A 15,398-nucleotide genomic window follows, 5' to 3' on the forward strand; every position below is an offset into this window, starting at 1 on the left:
CACTTACCACTTGAGCTGAGGTCAAGGCCGCAGTGAGCCATAATTACACCACCACACTCCGGCGTGGGTGACAGAGTGAGACCCTGTCTCAAAAACAAACAAAAATTTGGGAATCCCAAGTCTGTTCTATTTTTGTAATAGTGGACACATTTTCAGAAGGGCATGAGGACTTTTCCGAGTCTAAAACCTTTCTGGACCTCATCTTCCTCTTTTATGAAATGAGACTAATTCTCCACTATGAGGTAATCATGCCCTGTTGCATATTCAGTGCATCTCACTAAATTAGCCTGGTCATCTTTAAATTTTTTTAGTATAAGTACACCTGCTGGAAATCCAGACTTTCCCACTTGACCAGATATATTCCCCAGAGGTCAGGACTTATAATCCCCAGATATGGTGATGGCATTGTTTTCTTCCTCTGCCCTGATGCCCCACTCTGGGCTTCAGGGGCAAGCCTTTCCCTGATAATTCTTTCACTGGCAGTTCATTATTTCAGTGCATTGCTGTGGAAAGCTCTATATAAGTATTTATTGCTTAAAAGTTGGGGAATCCCTTGGACGGGCATGGTGGCTCACTCCTGTAATCCCAGCATTTTGGGAGGCCAAGGCAGGAGGATCACTTAAGCCCAGGAGTTTGAGACCAGCCTAGGCAACATAGTGAGACCACATTTCTATAAAAAAGTTTTTTTCTTAATTAGTGGGGCGTGGTGGTGCCTGTAGTCCCAGCTATTCAGGAGGCTGAGGTGAGAGGATCACTTGAGCCCAGGAGGTCGGGGCTGCAGTGAACCATGATCACGTCACTGAACTCCAGCATGGATGACAGAGTGAGACCCTGTCTCAAAAACAAACAAAAATTTGGGAATCCCAAGTCTGTTCTGTTTTTGTAATAGTGGACACATTTTCAGAAGGGCGTGAGGACTTTTCTGAGTCTGAAAACCTAAAATTCTCTAATTGACAATTTTGAATATCTTTGGGAGGAAATGCACAATCCATGACCAGACCAGAATATACTGAGAAAATAATTTATTTAATTGTAAATTGGAAAATTTTTTTAAAAGTTTAGTAATAACGATTAATAAGATCATGAATTTGTCCATTGGAGATTTAAACTTTAATGAAGTTTAAAAAAAAAATCCTTTAAAAGTAATTTATTACTTTTAAAAAGTAAGAAATTCCTTTAAAAGTAAACATTAGTCCTTTGCTCTAAACTTTCAGGCTAGATCATTTCTTTGGGTCAGGACTTAAAAACCCTTAAGCTCGCCCTACTCCAGACTGAATCCAAGACAACCTGACTAATAGAGAAGCAGGAGTCTTAACTGATGTGTGATCTACTTTTTCTTTTTCAAAGCCCTACTTTTTCCTTTTCAAAGCCCACTAATTCAGGGTTTTTGTTTTGTTTTGTTGGATGTGAGATTTTCTGGAAAGAAATGAAGTAGGAGCACAGTGAAATGGTCAAGAAAAATCTAAGTTTCATTTTATCAAAGAAGCTCATTGCAGTATACATCAGGCTAGTGCAATGGCTCTTCAAATAAATTGCTTGAAAATGGAAACAAATGACTTAGGCTGGAACACAAGCAAAATATAAATATATGTGCATAGGTACATGTTGCCTCCTAACTCCCTTTACATTGATTTGGTTAACTTTAAATAATATGTAGGATTTCACAGCTTCTCTTAGAGAAGGGAATTGAATGTTAAGCTGTTCAGTCATGATAACTAGATCTCCCATTGTTATGGCTCATGCTTCTGTTACAAAATCAATTAACCATTTTGCCAAGTATGTCTAATTGTTACACTTCCATAGTGCAGATGGAGCAGGAGAAAACAAGAGGTTACTTGATGGGAGGGCTGTTTCTCCAGTCTACTCCTTGATGTCAGCCCTCCAAGTTGGGGTATGATGGGCTGAGGAACCCTGAGGTTTAGACTAGCTAAGTGGTGACCGAGTGTCCTCTGATGAAGCCCACATCCTAGAAATGGAACTGCTTGCAAGCCTCTTCAATCCACTGCAGGCCTTTGCCTTCTCTGACACCATCCACATCTCTTTGCCAAGGATTTGAAGATGCAAGTTGCAGAGTCTGGAAGACTGAATACCACTTAGGCAACACAAGAAACATCTTCCGTTCAAGTCCCTGAACATAGGGTCAACGAGATTGGAAATCACCCACATTTCCTCCCATTCAGTACCTGGATCTGTGATGTATTTAAGCACCAACCCCATACCCTAAGTGCCCTCAGGGTGGCACTGCCCCACAGTGATTGGCTCCTGTCTTCCACTCTCTCTTTGCTGTTTCATGGCAAACTCATGTCGAGGCTTTGTTTTGACTTCATGCTGGGCACCTTGGCTCATTCATGTTCCTTGGGACTCTGATCACGCACCACCATGATATCTACTGGGACACTCCACGAATCTTTCTCACAGAAGCCAAGCAACATCAGATGAGAAAAGGACGGACTACAGATGGCCTGAAGCAATCTGCTATTGAAGCCTTTTGAGGATTGCCAAGGCAAATGGTGTCTTTACTGAGAGCTCTGCTGCACAGTAACTCCATGTTGCTTTAGACCCATCAGAAATAGGCAGACATTGAACTCAAGGGACAACCCCTTACAATCATATCTTGCTGCCAAACGCTTCCCTTAGCACCCTTTTCTCCAGATGTTATCTGGCATGTGTAGAGTGTTTCTGGCTTTATCTCTGCCTATGACAAGTTATTTTTGGTTCAGTTGATAGTATTTCCCCTAAACCCAGAATAGATAAGAAATCACTGGGAATTTATATCTGATTACCCTAGATTCATTCTTCCACATTACAAAGCCCCAAGTTACAAGGAGGAATGGTATGTTTTTGCCATGTTGGTGTTTCATTAGTATTTTTCTAAGTTAAAATTAAGTGTTACTTTTCTGAGGAAGTAGCCAGAATACTTCTCTCTCAAATTCAGAAATCTACTGGCACAATTTGAAGTCAGACGTTATTTCTAACCAAATTATACTCTTTTGTCTGCCGTGATCGCTTGACAGTTTTAATATCTGAAGGCAGGCCTATATGATAATCCCAGCAGTATTTTAGGGATAAGATTTTAGAGGGTTTGTTGAGAAGGAAATACTTGTTTAGGTGGCTTTCATCATGCCACTCGGCTTCTACGTCATTTTTCTTGTCCAGGAGGATTCCGTTAAAGCACTCCCGGGTGATGTTGAGAACCTGAATGGGTGTTCCTCCAAAAATGGCTGCATGGTAATAAAAATCCCCTGGCCAAATGGAATATATGCTGCTGACTCTTCCCGCCTCTCCTAGGTAAAGTCATCGGGATCTGCCTTGTACCGCCAGGCCTGTAGCTGAGCCACCGACTGGCCTAGGGTCTCCACCCCAAAATGGTCTTGGAAGACCTGGTCCACATCCATGCAGAAGAGGAAGTCGACCTCGTGTTGGATGTGGGCCAAGATGTGCTCCCCAGTGATTTTCATACGCATCATGCTGATGTCTTGCCACCTCTTCTCTGGCTTGACCTCAAACACTTTGAAGGAATGCAGAGGACCCAGCTCTATAAACGGCACCTTGGAGACATCATCCACCATGATGTAAAATATGACTTTGTGGCCGACCATGAAGTACCTATTAGCAGATGTTATGAACTCCTCCAAGTAATGCCCATTATATCTGAAACAAAGAAGAAAAGCAAAACATTTACCCTCTGGGATTCCTGAAAGAAACCACATGCTGTTATAATCATCTTGTCTATATTTTATGGTTAGTAGGAGAATGATTTCTTCCCACCCCAGGTGTGTTTTCATGTTAGTGTAATACCGCGGCTACTCTCGCACCATTCAGTCACTCAGTCCGTGGGGAGCTGGAATGACTTATCTGACTGCCAATTTTGGAAGAGCAACTAGAACTAGACATGCACTATCCTATCCTTCCTCTCCTCCGGCTCTTAGGAGCCTGCCAGTCCAAGAGAGCATGTGTTCTCAACTGCTCTGGGTTTTACAGGAAGCTTAGTACGGGACCTATTCTCACATCCAGAGGCCTGTAGGTGCCTGGATGCTTAAGTCTTCTAACCCTGGGGGTTAAATATTTAGGAGGCCCAGGGCTTGCAGATATAAGCCACATTCTCCAATATCAGCTTCAACTATAATGAAGGTAATATTTACCACCCTCTGCCTTCCTTACCCCTTTGTCCAATTTACCAATTGGTCCAAATTTTGGACAGTCAAAGGGGGTACTAGTTCTTGAGCTCCATTCAAAGCCCTAACATAAACCCCAATGTTGCTACTGCCAGACCAGATACAAGGGTGATGTGACCCTTGGGTCCACTGGGGATGCATTAAGCCCAAACAGCAGCACTCTCTTGTCCTCTGTGATACAGAGAATGAGTTATGAGATCTAGATCTGCTTTCATGTTACATAGTCATCCTATGAGCCTCCCACTAGTCACGTAAAACACCAATCCATTGTCCACACACCATCATCCAAAATACTAGTCCATCCAAATACTAGAATGAGCAACTTCTTATTTAACCTTATTTTAACTACTTTATCTTAAAAAAAGAACTATGTTAGCAGTAAGCCACATTCGGTGGCTGAGTAAACGTAGATGAAAAGAGAAGATCAAAAAATGAAAAGAGAAGATCAAAAAGTTAAAAGAAAGAAAAAAAAGGAAAAATAAGGACTATGTTTTTTTAGAGAAGTTTTATGTTCACAAAAAAATTGCGCCAAAAGTACAGAGTTCCCATATACCTCCTGCTCCCACATTTGCACAGCCCCACCCCTCCACTATCAACATCCCCGCACCAGAGTGATACATTTGTTACAATCAATGAAGCTACAATGACATATCACTATCACCCAACATCCATAGTTTACATTAGGGTTCACTCTTGGTGTGGTACATTCTAAGGGTTTAACAAAAGTATAATGACATGTATCCACCATTATAGTATCATGCAAAATAGCATCACTGCCCTAAAAATTCTCTGAGCTTTGCTCATTAATCCCTGCCTCCCCGAACAACCCTGAACAATCACCGACCTTTTTACTGTCTCCATAGTTTTACCTTTTCCAGAATGTCATATAAGCACACAGCATGTAGCCTTTTCAGTGTGGCTTCTTTTACTTAGTAACATATCTTTTCATGACTTGATAGCTCATTTATTTTTAGCATGGAATAATATTCCATTGTCTGGATGTGACTTAGTTCATTTTTCTATTCACCTACCAAAGGACATCTTGGTTGCTTTCAAGTTTTGGCAATTATGAAATAAAGCTTCTGTAAATATCCATGTGCAGGTTTTTGTGTAGACATAAGTTTTTAACTCATTTGGGTGAATACCAAGGAGCATGATTGCTGGATCGTGTGGTAAGAGTATATTTAGTTTTGTAAGAAACTGCCAAATTGTCTTCCAAAGTGGCTGTACCATTTTGCATTCCTACCAGCAATGAATAAGTGTTCCTGTTGCTCCACATCCTTGTCAGCATTTGGTGTTGTCAGTGTTTTGAATTTTGGCCATTCTAGTAGGTATTTAGTGGTATTTTAACTATTTATCTATTCATTTGAAAAGCATTGCATGCCGTCTCCCATTGCCGGGCACGGTGGCTCACGCCTGTAATCCCAGCACTTTGGGAGGCCGAGGCGGGTGGATCACAACGTCAGGAGTGTGAGACCAGCCTGGACAATATGATGAAACCCCATCTCTACTAAAAATACAAAAATTAGCTGGGCGTGGTGGCTCGCACCTGTAGTCCCAGCTGCTTGGGAGGCTAAGGCAGGGGAATTGCTGGAACCTGGGAGGCAGAAGTTGCAGTGAGCTGAGATGGTGCCACTGCACTCCAGCCTGGGCGAAAGAGCAAGACTCCATCTCAAAAAAAAAAAAAAAAGAAGAAGAAGAAAAGAAAAACATTTTATTGGTGTCTTCTGTAAGCCCAAGCTATAGACTATTTGTGAAGCTATGCTATGGAGATTACCAGGAAGAGGAAGAATAAGCCAGATGGCTTAATACAACTTGGCCAAACCCTAAACACGTGTGGACTGAATTTAATGTGCTGATCACACTACTGGCCAATCATGGTGTTTTGTGAGTAATAATGAATGGCACTTCTTTTCGCTTTTTGTTGCTGCTTGGATTCCCTTTATTTGTTACCAAAATAAAGTGTGCTTTTAATGTTGGCATGTGGTAATCCAAGGGTTTATAGTATTGATTCTTTAAATGAAGAGAATATATCTGAGGAATATAAAAAGGGACTTCAGTGTGGCTCTGTGGCTAGTGGCCAGGAAATCCTTCAGTATTCTGGGACTTCGAGAAAAATCTATTGTGCCCTGAAGCTTGGGAAACAATACTGGGGTAGGGTGGGGTGGGGTTGAGTACAGGAGAGATTCATTGTGAGGTTTCACATTGTTTAGAGATTAAAGCACTGCAGTTGGCTCCATGCATTGTTGCTTGAAAACAAACCAAACATTACACCTCCTAAAAGTCCAAATCCACTTGTAAAGATTTATTGCTGCTGAGTACAAACAGTCCTCCCTTGTCTCAGAGCTGAGGGCAGAGTGCTTTCACCAGGATGTGCAATTCACAGTTTAGTTGTGCAGAGTTGGAACTGGATGGCTGCAGCCGTTGTGGGGCATTGGGTAATGTTTTGTTCTTTTTGGAAACACCAGGATCAAATCAATCTGCAACGTGGCTGGGTTATCCCCTTTTGTGCCAAAGGATTAGGTGAGCTGGGTGGTTCACCTAATCTAATTAGGTGGCTCCCAACCTATATGAGTACAGATTCTTCTAGTAAACATGTCAAAACTCCACAGTCACCATTCTCTGTTAGAGAGACCACATAGGTCCCTAGGATCAGCACATTCAGTGACATTAGAACTTGACTGGTATTGTTAATGACAGAACAGTAATAGCTGCTAGGCTCTGGGTTGGGGAAGGTTATCTTTGGAGAACTATCAGATCTTTACAGAGCTCTCTTTTAAGCCCCACCTTGGCAAAGCTCAGATCAATCTGAGCCTTCAACTCTCTTTATACAAGGCAAAGGAATCGACTATCCGTGAAGCTTCTTCAGAAGAGATACAGAGGGAAAGGCCTAGAGGGTAGAAAAAAAAAGTAGGAAAATTGGACTTTTAGTTTTATTTTGAAAAAAAAAGGAAAATTCTCCAAAAAAAGCAAAATGGATTATCTTTAATAACTAATATTAGAGCTAGAACTTCCTTTCTTTTCTTTTCTTTTTTTTTTTTTTTTGAGACAGAGTCTGCTCTGTCACCCAGGGGCGCGATCTCGGCTCACTGCAACCTCCGCCTCCCAGGTTCAAGGGATTCTCCTGCCTCAGCCTCCCAAGTAGCTGAGACTACAGGCATGTGCCACCACGCCCAGCTAATTTTTTGTATTTTTAGTAGAGACGGGGTTTCACCGTGTTAGCTAGGATGGTCTCGATCTCCTGACCTCGTGATCCACCCACCTTGGCCTCCCAAAGTGCTAGGATTACAGGCGTGACCCACCACACCTGGCCTAGAGCTAGAACTTTCAAGTAAGAATGATTGTAGTTTTTTTGCATCATATGTTCGAACAAGGGAGTTGAAACTGGAACCTATCCAACCTTTGGAAGAGCAAGCTCTAACCAGCAAATCTTCTAGGGCCAAATCCTCCATGAGAGAAAAAGTAGAAGTGATCTGAGGAACCCATGGAAGAGTGGTCAGCTGTGTTCCAGCGTGGAAAGCCACTGTGCTTAGGTCACTCTGCACCTAGAACTTGCTATAAATCTCTCTGTAGTTGGTCCTGGGCCGTAGAGCATAGGAAAAATAATGATGCACTCTGGGCTGTCTAGCAGCTAGCACTTGTGGAATTTCTAAAGGAAGCCATAGTGATCAGGGAGGAACTGGTTGTGGGTATGCTGTTGACCCTGGGCTTGGTGGGTGGAACAGACATGTTTTCCTGCAACCCAAGGCCCTCATTTTGAGGTAGGTATGAGTGGACTTACCTACTATTATTTTGTTCTCAGCATTTTAGGGCCTCAGCAGAAAGGAGACTGAACCAGTTCCACGAAAACATTCTCCTATCTAATAAATCAAAAAATCATGGCTGGCCTCCATCAGTTCAGGAGTCTCCACACAAATGTTTTGACAGTGGAAAAAGAAACAGTCAAGGACAGTTTTATCAGTGACACCTACCTTCCAATAGCAAAAACCATCAACCCCACGGTAATTTTCTGTTTGGCATAATAATTTCCTAGGATGGCTTTGTTGAAAGTGCCTTCCCACACAACCGGCGCCTTCCATCTGGTCACTGTCACAACCTTTGGGCGTTTCCTGGTGATAAAACGTAGAGTTCCCTGAGTGAGGGCAGCTTTGCCATTGTGGGGCAGAGACTGTCCAAGGATAAGGGGGGTCAGCTATGATCTGCAGGGACTGTCCTTGAATCCTGACTGTAGCTTAACGCCAAACACTTGGCTAGGAGGTGTGCCATTTGCAGGGGTAGCATCTTCTGGGTGAGGAAGAGGAGACTTTTGCTCAGGTGCCTCTGAGGGCTATCTTTTTTTTTTTTTAGACAGATCTCGCTCTGTCACCCAGTCTGGAGTGCAGTGATGGGATCTTGGCTCACTGCAGTCTCTGCCTCCCAGGTTCAAGTGATCCTCCTGCCTCAGCCTCCCAAGTAACTGCGATTATAAGTGTGCCCCACCACGCCTGGCTAATTTTTGTATTTTTAGTAGAGATGGGGTTTCACCATGTTGGCCAGGCTGCTCTTGGACTCCTGACTTCAGGTGATCCACCAGCCTCAGCCTCCCAAAGTGCAGAATTACAGGCATGCGCCACTGCGCCCAGCCCTCTGAGGCCTATTTTGGGGGGCCCTTATGAGGCTCTTATCTCTACATCTCATACCTTCTTTCCTCTTCTACTTTGTTCTCTTCCTACTTCTAAATCCCTTTCCCTACTTTCCCAGGTACTTCCTAAGCTACTAGTAGCACCTTTGGGTGTTATTTATCCCTATGGATGTCATCTGAGCCTAAGGAGATCCTAAGCCTTGATAAAGTTGGATGAGAGAGTGACATTAGATTCGAAAGAGAAAAAGCTGTTTCCATTTGCCTTTTGCTAGAAGAGATATCTGGGTGGGAACCTGGTCATTGGCCAAAAACGGCCCTAGATTAAAGGGATTCTGATGTTACTGCTCACTTTACAAACAAGGAGACAAAGGCGCCCGAAAGGAAGGCACTTGACAGAGGCCCAGCAAGGCCAAGACTGGAGCCCAGGGCTCTGGCAAGGACCTTCTCCTTAGACCAGGAGCCTCTTTACTAGGAACACAAAAGGGGCGAGAAGGAGGGCGCTTTGCTGTGCTCAGAGAGCTTGAACGGGACTTGGCAAGGCCAACACAAACACAGGAAGCTATAATAAAGCACAAAACCCCAAAGCCCTGAAGGGTAAATGCAGAAATCACAGAGCCGCAGGGGCCCCAGCATGAGGGTGGGGCTCCAGGCAGGGGGAGGCTCTGACTCCCTACTGGATCAGGAGGTGGCTGCATTTTCCCCATTGGGAAGCAGAGACTGGCACAGGGTCATTTAGATTAAAACCCCAGTATGGGCCTGGCACCCTGCTTGGCATTTTGTTGTACTTTACTGGATTCACTGTGGGCAGCATCTTGGTTCAGCCCCAGGAAGGCGAGTGATTGGGGCAAAGTCCTGGTGATCCCTGCTGGCTACACTGCCGTGGCCCTAGTGAGGCTGTCAGGGAGAGGTTAGCAAATACCTTGGGCCAGCACGGCCAGTGGAGGCCTGGGTTTTCACAGAACCGCCCTACCCATCAGCAAAGTTGGGTTTTTCCCACAGCGAGGCTGATGAGTGCAGCTGGGTCATCCCCTGCTTCACCCCAGCCTTGGAGTGGAAAAGGGGCCTCAGTAGACTCTCCTCTCAGGCCTCCTGTCCCTTGTCCCCAGATGCTGTACCCTGTAGTTTTTGAGCTGACTCTGCCCTCCCACCCCAGCTGCAGGCATCACATCTGGTCTGCTTCCCAGATTCCACCCCAGGTGGAACTGGCCTGCTTCCTACATTTCACCCCCAATGCTGAAATTGCTCCAGGTTTGTCCAGATGGCAGACAGGGGAAACACTTTCAGGGTGCTCTCCTGGTTCACCTCAACTTGTCTGGAGTCTCAAACTCTAAGACTTAGCTCTGCCCTCAGCACCCCAGGTACGCCTGCTGCATGGAGGACACAGTTGCCCTTGGTTTCCTTCAATCATGAAAGAAGCTACTGTGCCCTCTGCACCAACCTGTGCCAGGCACCCACCACGTACACTTTCTCATTTAGTCTCTGCAACAGCCCTGCAATGTATCATGTCCATGGTCCAGGTAAGAAAACCAAGTCTCAGAGCAGCTTATTATCTTGTCCAAGGCCAAACAGCTGGTCACTAATGATGCAAGCTAACACACACTGAGCAATTCCTTTGGGACCACGCACTGTGCAAAGGGCTCACCCTTCTGAGGTAGGTGCTATTTTGATTCCCATTTTATCAGTGAAGAAACTAGCACAGATAAGTCAAACAACTTGCCTAAGGTTGCACAGCTAGTAGGGGTTAAAGCTGGGATTTAAACAAGATCTTCTGACTCTGGAGTCCATGCTCTGAGCTGAGCTACCACGTACACTATTTCTTATATGCCTTTTCATTCCTCTGCTGATGAAGTTGGGGTTAAAACCCAGGTTTGTCCAGATCTAAAGGTAACCCTATTTCCACTTAAAAAATAAGCCGGGCGCGGTGGCTCATGCCTGCAATCCCAGCCCTTTAGGAGGCCAAGGCGGGTGGATCATTTGAGATCAGGAGTTCAAGACTAGCCTAGCCAACATGGTGAAACCCTGTCTCTGCTAAAAAAATACAAAATTAGCCAGGTGTGGTGGTGCACACCTGTAATCCCAGCTACTTGGGAGGCTGAGGCAGGAGAATTGCTTGAACCCAGGAGGCGGAGGTTGCGGTGAGCCAAGATCGTGCCACTGCACTCCAGCCAGGGCAACAAGAGTGAAACTCCATCTTGAAATAAATAAATAAACAAACAAAATAAAATAAAAAGTAATCATTTTTATTTGCTTTGGCATTTTTGTCAATTCAGACTGAGAAATGATGAACCTTTTTTGTTGTTGTTTTTAGTAGCTTACGTGGTGCTTTTAGTTCTATAAAACTCCCATCTTTGTTGAACGACGAGATTGCAAACCAGAAACCAAAAACCAAAAAACACCCACACAGCTGTCTTATACTTCTGTAACCATTTCTGAACTTAAAACTCTCTTGTTCGTTACACCTCATTCATTGCATCTTGGTTTTAGCTTGCCAAAGATCTTTTAGTAGCTCTAACATAGCCCACTAGCTAAGTCTTGTAACTGTATATAAGCTAGACATTTGGTAATACTATTTTTGAAAAAGGAAAAGGAGAAATAGGTATACTTATTTAATACTTATTGTGCACCAGAGGCTAAGTGCTTGACTTTTATTCTCTCATTTGGGCTTCGTGACCATTCTATGACGTGGGTGTTATCATCATTCCCATTTTGCAGATAAAGTGGAGGGTAGGAAAGAAGGAGAAGGGTATGGAGGCTTTTGCCATTTAATTTATATAAAAGACCCAACTGGGGTGTCTGATCCCCCGACCCACATTTCCCAGTTCCCTGCTCTATACCAGGTCATCCTGCTAAGCGCTGAGATGGGAGAAATGAGACCCAGTCCTTCCCCTTGAGAATCTCGCAGTCCCAACAGGTGGTCTGCCTGTTACACACTCCTCAACCACATGTTCACTCAGTCCAGGTCTTCTAGAAGGACTGAGTCAGAAAACCAGAGCCCAGTTTAGTTATTTGGATTCCCAAGCCGTAAGAAAAAGTAGCAACATTAAAAATTAATGTTGAATTACAAATTAAAATATTCTATTTCCCAGCTGTTAATTATTTGATTCCACTGACAATTCCAACAGGTCAGTGACCCTGACTACAAAGCCGCACAACAGCCTGAAAATGCAGGCAACTGGGGAGACTGGGGCGGAGGGAGAATGAGATCAAGATCAGCTTTCTGGATGAACCGCTGCATCAAGGAGTCTTAGTCATCGAAACCCACAAAACCCCCCAAAAAAGAAGTGACGAAGAGCAGCTCCGCACATGTGAAAAGCTAGTCTTTGAGAATGTCAGCTGCCAGAGAAGTCCAAGATCACAAAGATGGGGCACTCAAAAGAAAGGAAAAAGTGCCAGGAAAGAGCTGCTCAGATGCTTTCCTTCCACGTAGGACATGCAACGGTGTGATGCCAGTGTGAGGAGTTCCACAAAAGCTTCCCCAAAATAAAAGGGCCCCCTAACCAAAGCACACACCTCCCTAGGTTATTGGCAGCTTTCAAATTTTATATATTTATTTATGGCACATTTTGGTACCCAAGGGGTGGGTAGAAGAAGAGTTAAAATTCTTTTTTTTTTTTCAGACGGAGTTTCGCTCCTGTTGCCCAGGCTGGAGCGCTGGAGTGCAATGGTGCGATCTTGGCTCACTGCAACTTCTGCCTCCCAGGTTCAAGTGATTCTCCTGCCTCAGCCTCCTGAGTAGCTGGGATTATAGGCATGGGTCACCACACCTGGCTAATTTTGTATTTTTAGTAGAGACTGGGTTTTGCATGTTGGTCAGGCTGGTCTCGAACTCCCGACCTCAGGTGATCCACCCATCTCGTCCTCCCAAAGTGCTGGGATTACAGGCGTGAGCTACCATGCCCAGCCGGAAACATTAAAATTCTATGAACCATGGAGTAGGTTAAAAAAAGATGTGGAATACAGGTGATCCTCCCACCTTAGCCTCCTGAGTAGCTGGGACTACAGGCATGCGCCACTGCATCTAGCTAATTTTTTATTTTTTTGAAGAGACAGGATTTCACTAAGTTGCCCAGGCTAGTCTTCAACTTCTGGACACAAGCGATCCTCCTCCCTCATTCTCCCAAAGTGCTGGAATTACAGGCATGAGCCTCTGCATCCAACACAACTCACTATTGACTGGATTCCCTCTAAGCAACAGCAGGCTGGCTAGACAAGGACGCAGAGAAAAGCTGATGGCAACATGAACAGGGATAGCATGGTGGCTGTCGAGCGGAGAGAAGGGGATGAAGTGGAAAGGATTTCAGAGGAAGAATTGACAGAACATGCTAATGAATTAGACCGTGAGGTAGACAGAGGGAAAGGTCTCCCAGACTGTGTGTCTTTAGCCCTTTACTGGGATGGGAAATGAGGAGAACAAGGGTGGGGTGGAATTGAGAAATCCATTCTGGCCACGTGAGACATGCAGAGATGTCAGGCAGGCAGGTAGACACAAGTCACAGCTCAAAGGCAAAATCTGGGCTAAAGATTTAAATGTAGGATGGTACCTAATCTCACTAATGGTACCTAATGCCATGAAAATGGATGAGAGCACATTGGAAAATGGTGTATAAGCCAGGCGTGGTGGCTCACGCCTGTAATCCCAGCACTTTGGGAGGCCGAGGCAGGCAGATCGCCAGGTCAGGAAATCGAGACCATCCTGGCTAACACGATGAAACCCTGTCTCTACTAAAAATATAAAAAAATTAGCCGGGCACAGTGGCAGGCGCCTGTAGTCCCAGCTACTTGGGAGGCTGAGGCAGGAGAATGGCATGAACCCGGGAGGCAGAGCTTGCAGTGAGCCGAGATCGCGCCACTGCACTCCAGCCTGGCGACAGAGCAATACTCTATCTCAAAAAAAAAAAAAAAAGTATATAAAGAACAGAGAAGAGGATGCTGGACTTAGCTCCCATAAACTCTAATCCCTGACAGCTGAGAAGAGGGAGCTGCCCCTCTTAGGAGACGGTCATAAATGAGGAGGTGGTGTCATGGAAGCAAAGTGACCTTGATATGAAAATATGCACAATATACCGTGGTTTTAGGTAGTTTACAAAAAAGGATATTTTATTTTTTTTGAGACAGAGTTTCGCTTTGTTGCCCAGGCTGGAGTGCAGTGGCATGATCTTGGCTCACTGCAATTTCTGCCTCCTGGGTTCAAGCAATTCTCATGCCTCAGTCTCCTGAGTAGCTGAGATTACAGGCGCCCACAACCACTCCCAGCTGATTTTTTGTTTTGCAGTACAGACGGGGTTTCACCATGTTGCCCAGGCTGGTCTTGAACTCCTGAGCTCAGGCAATCCACCTGTCTCGGCCTCCCAAAGTGCTAGGATTACAAGCATGAGCCAAAAAGGATACATTTATACAAAGTATATTTATTTGTTCATCCATTCCTTCATCCAATCATTCATTTATGCAAGAAATAGACTTAGATGCCCTGAGAAGACTTAAATTTGGTGCCACTTCAAACCAACATTCTTTAAATAATCTGCTTGTGTCCAGAAGCAGTGGCTCATGCCTGTAATCCTAGCACTTTGGGAGGCCGTGGCAGGGGATCACTTGAAACCAGGAGTTCAAGACCAGCCTGGGCAACATGGCAAGACCCCCTCTCTACAAAAAATACAAAAATTAGCCAGGTGTGGTGGCGCATGCTTGTAGTCCCAGCTGCTTGGGAGGCTGAGGTGGGAGGATCACTTAAGCCTGGGTGGTGGAGGCTACAGTGAGCCATGATTGTGCCACTGCACTCCAGCCTGGTGGCAGAATGAGGCCCTGTCTCAAATAAATAAATAAATAAATAAATAAATAAATAAATAAACAAAGGATAAGATAAGATAAATTAAAAATAAATATCTGCTCCCTATTCATTTGGAGATGAAGCCATGCAAGGGGAAGAGTGAAGACGGTGAAAGCTGGTGACTGTGGTCTGTCCCTCCTCTCTGCCCCCAATCATTCAGCCCCAGCCCCACCTCCTAAGTCCTGCTCAGCAAAGCACAAGTGCCACAGTAAAATTGCCCCATTCTCCTTAGAAGGGCCTTTGGGGACCATCTCTGGCCCATCTAGCCTGTCCCTGGGGGAGTCTCACTCCCCCATCTAAGGGGCTTTATCAAAGCAACAATGCTTCCATCTTCTCACATTTCTATGAGTTGTTTAGCATTTCAGAGATGCCTACCCTGTTGTGCAGATCATCAAATGACATATGGGAAGCCAAAATTCCCATCCCTCCACACTGGCACGGATCCCTTATCCCCAAACAATAAGAGAACTTGCCAGAACATATTCAGTCTTTCCAGAGCCCAAGCTCCTTCACAATGGGATAGATGCTATTTTCAGGCTGGGCATGGTGGCTCACACCTGTAATCCCAGCACTTTGGGAGGCCAAGGCAGGAGGATCACTTAAGCCCAGGAGTTCAAGAGCAACCTGGACAACATAGTAAGACCCTGTCTCTACAAAAGAATTAAAAATTAGCTGACCGTGGTGGCGCACACCAAGCCTCCTTACTCAGGAGGCTAAGCCTGGGAGGTCAAGGCTGCAGTGAGCCACGATTGCACCACTGCGCTCCAGCCTGGGTGAC

At 44.9% G+C, this 15,398-nt stretch overlaps 1 pseudogene across 1 annotated transcript in view; it reads right to left on the reverse strand.

The window, feature by feature from the left end:
• Window positions 1-2,386: 2,386 nt before the first annotated feature.
• GGTA1 (glycoprotein alpha-galactosyltransferase 1 (inactive)) overlaps window positions 2,387-15,398 on the reverse strand; it is a 32,897-nt pseudogene continuing 19,885 nt past the window's right edge. Inside the window, 1 exon segment of the transcript NR_132144.2 lies at window positions 2,387-3,651. The product of NR_132144.2 is annotated as a glycoprotein alpha-galactosyltransferase 1 (inactive) (transcript).

The sequence above is a fragment of the Pongo abelii genome, chromosome 13, assembly GCF_028885655.2.
Source record: "Pongo abelii isolate AG06213 chromosome 13, NHGRI_mPonAbe1-v2.0_pri, whole genome shotgun sequence".
Classification (NCBI taxonomy): Eukaryota; Metazoa; Chordata; class Mammalia; order Primates; family Hominidae; genus Pongo; species Pongo abelii.